General features: G+C 42.2%; 1 non-coding gene across 1 annotated transcript; it reads left to right on the top strand.

The window, feature by feature from the left end:
- The first annotated feature begins 2,518 nt into the window (after positions 1-2,518).
- On the top strand, positions 2,519-2,622 carry LOC112787100 (small nucleolar RNA R71). Its single transcript, XR_003194532.1, has one exon. It is a non-coding gene; the product is annotated as a small nucleolar RNA R71 (small nucleolar RNA).
- The last annotated feature ends 287 nt before the right edge of the window (positions 2,623-2,909 follow it).

Raw genomic sequence — 2,909 nt, 5'->3', positions numbered from 1 at the left:
TCCCTTTTCATGCTTCTTTTCCTTTCCTATAAAGATTTGAAATAAGGAAATTAATATATAAAAAAAATTTAAACTCTACGACTTAGAAAAAAAATGAAAGAACGGATTTGATTGTTTATTTATGAATTCCAACTAACTCACTAACTATTGGTGGGTCCTTATATGCATTTTGGTGGCACCATGAGGTGACACCAAACTTAGTTTGGATCACTGTGATGGAGGTTTTATGTTCAAAGCTCCCAAGACTAGCATGCATCTTGGTTTGCTTTGAACACCAAACTTGTTCCTCACTATATTCTGCATAAGAAGATTTTCACCAATTGTTTGTCAAGTTTGGATTGAAGCTCATAATGATTGACTTATTCATTATCATCTGAAAGCATATAAAACATGGGTTGCCTCTCATGAAGCGCTTAAAGTCCTCCCCTCTTGCTGTGGACTTGTATCCATTGGTTGGATCAATGATCTCCACATGTTCCAAGGAAAGAACTCTGTTGATAGTGAAGACCTTAGGTAATTGAGATGGCACAGTAGGGAGATTAGGGGGAACATCTGGGAAGTAAGCTGAGACAACTCTATCCCCTGGAGAGAAGTCTTCTGTAGGGATCTTCTTGTTCTTCCATCTCCTTGGTACCTTCTTCTTTGTTTCTTTTGAGGTTGCCTTCCCCTTGGTGACCTCTTTTCTCCAAGGAGTTGTGATGTTGTCTTCACTTTCCTCTAGAGGTTTGGGTTCCTCCAACTCTTCCTTGAGCTGTGGCAATTGCTATTTTTCTTGTTTGTCAATTAAGGGGGTCTCAGAATGAGCTGGCTGTGCTTCAGTGCTTCTTTTTTCTTTCAGTGTCTCATTATCATCTGTGCTTAGTTCCTTGTCCTCTTGATCTGTTTCTTGTGAGAGTTTGAAGACATCAAAGCTAAGTCGTTCATCATGGATTCTCAATATTAGCTACCCTTTCTCTACATCGATAAGTGCTCTGGCTGTAGCTAGGAATGGTCTTCCCAATATGATTGGGTGAGTGTGACTTTCTTCCATGTCCAGAATGACAAAGTCTGATGGGAGAAAGTACTTCCCAACCTTTAGCAACACATTTTCCACCACTCCTATTGCTTGCTTTTGAGTTTTGTCAGCCAGTCTGACAATGACATCTGTGGGCATTATCTCATTGATCTGCAGCCTCTTCACCAGGGATAAGGGCAGTAAGTTGATGCTGGCCCCCAAATCACATAGTGCTCTGTCGAACATATTTTCACCTATGGCACAAGGGATATGAAAACTTCCTGGGTCCCTTTTTTTGTAGGCAACTCAGGTTGAATAAGGGCACTACATTCCTTGTTCATCACTATAGTCTGCCCTCCCTTGAGTGAGTTTTTCCTGGGAAGAAGTTCCTTCATATACTTGATGAATGCAGGCATTTGTTGAATTGTCTTGATGAATGGTATGTTCACATGCAGAGATGAAAACAATTCTAGGAACCTTGAGTATATTCTCTTTCCCACAGCACCATTGAGCAGTTGAGGAAAGGGTGCATAGAGCTTCAGCAACTCTTGTTATGACATTTCTGGTTCTTTGTGATCTCTATTCTCCTCCTTTATTGAGTTGTCTTCAGGTTATTCGAGAAGTTTGCCTTGCTTGTCTTCAGTCTCTTGATCACTTGTAGTGACCATTTTGCAATCTTCCCATCTTACTTTCTTTGCTTCTCCTTTGGGGTTTTTCTCCGTGTCACTTGGGAAGCTATCAGTAGGTTTGGGAATCTTCTTAGCTAAATATCCCACCTGGAATTCCAGCTTCCTAATGGTCTCTCCCTGGTTCTTAATATTGGCTCGCACCTCCTCTTTGAACACCTTATTTTCTTGAATCTCTTGGCATATTCCTTCAAGTAAGGCTTCAATCTTAGAGAGCTTGTCATCAATTGATGAGTGGTTCGGAGCAGATGTGCTGTTTTGGTTTTGATAGGTGTGTGGAGAAGTGTTGTTGTGGGGGTGTTGAGATGTCCTCTGGGTGAATTGCTGGTGAGCTGCATTGTTGTTGGAGTTGTAACGTCTCTGGTCTTGGTTTTGATCTTGCTCACTTCCCCACCCAAGGTTTGGGTGGTTTCTCCATCCAGGGTTGTAAGTCTTGGAGTATAGATCATAGTTTTTCCTTGGTGAATTCCCAATGTAGTTGGCTTGCTCCTGACTCCCCTCTGCTTCTTCATTCACTCCTTCTTGGATTGTTGATGAAGATGAGATTGCTGCTACTTGGTTCCTCTCCATCTTCTTGGTGAGGTCAGCTAGCTGCTGGGTAATGAGCTTGTTTTGGGCCAACAGAGCATCTACATTGTTTAACTCCATCACTCCTCTTGTGTTCCCTCTTTCGGAAGCATAGAAGTAGTCGTTTTCTGCTACTATTTCAATAACATCTATGGCTTCCTCAATGGTCTTTTTCTTGTTCAAAGATCCTCCAGATGAATGGTCTACGGCCTTCTTTGACTCATAAGAGAGAACTTCATAGAAAATGTGCAGCTGCACCCATTCGTTGAACATGTCAGGTGGACACCTCCTTGTTAAGTCCTTGAACCTCTCCCATGCTTCATACAGAGTCTCACCATCTTGTTGCCTGAAAGATTGAACCTCAGCTCTCAGCCTATTAATTCGTTGAGGAGGGTAGAATCTTGCTAAGAATTTGTTCACCACATCCTCCCAAGTTGTCAAGCTCTCCCTTGGGAAGGATTCCAGCCACTTGGCTGCCTTGTCCCTGAGTGAGAAAGGAAATAAGAGCAGTCTATAGGCGTCAGAATGAACACCATTAGATTTCACTGTGTCACATATTCTCAGGAAGGTGGTCAAATGTTGATTGGGGTCTTCTTGCACACCTCCTCCAAACGAACAGTTGTTCTGAACAAGGGTGATGAGCTGTGGTTTAAGTTTAAAGT

This window comes from Arachis hypogaea, chromosome 20, assembly GCF_003086295.3.
Source record: "Arachis hypogaea cultivar Tifrunner chromosome 20, arahy.Tifrunner.gnm2.J5K5, whole genome shotgun sequence".
In the NCBI taxonomy this organism is placed as follows: domain Eukaryota; kingdom Viridiplantae; phylum Streptophyta; class Magnoliopsida; order Fabales; family Fabaceae; genus Arachis; species Arachis hypogaea.
Note: the sequence above shows the minus strand (reverse complement) of the source record. Positions and strands in the feature narration are given on the sequence as shown.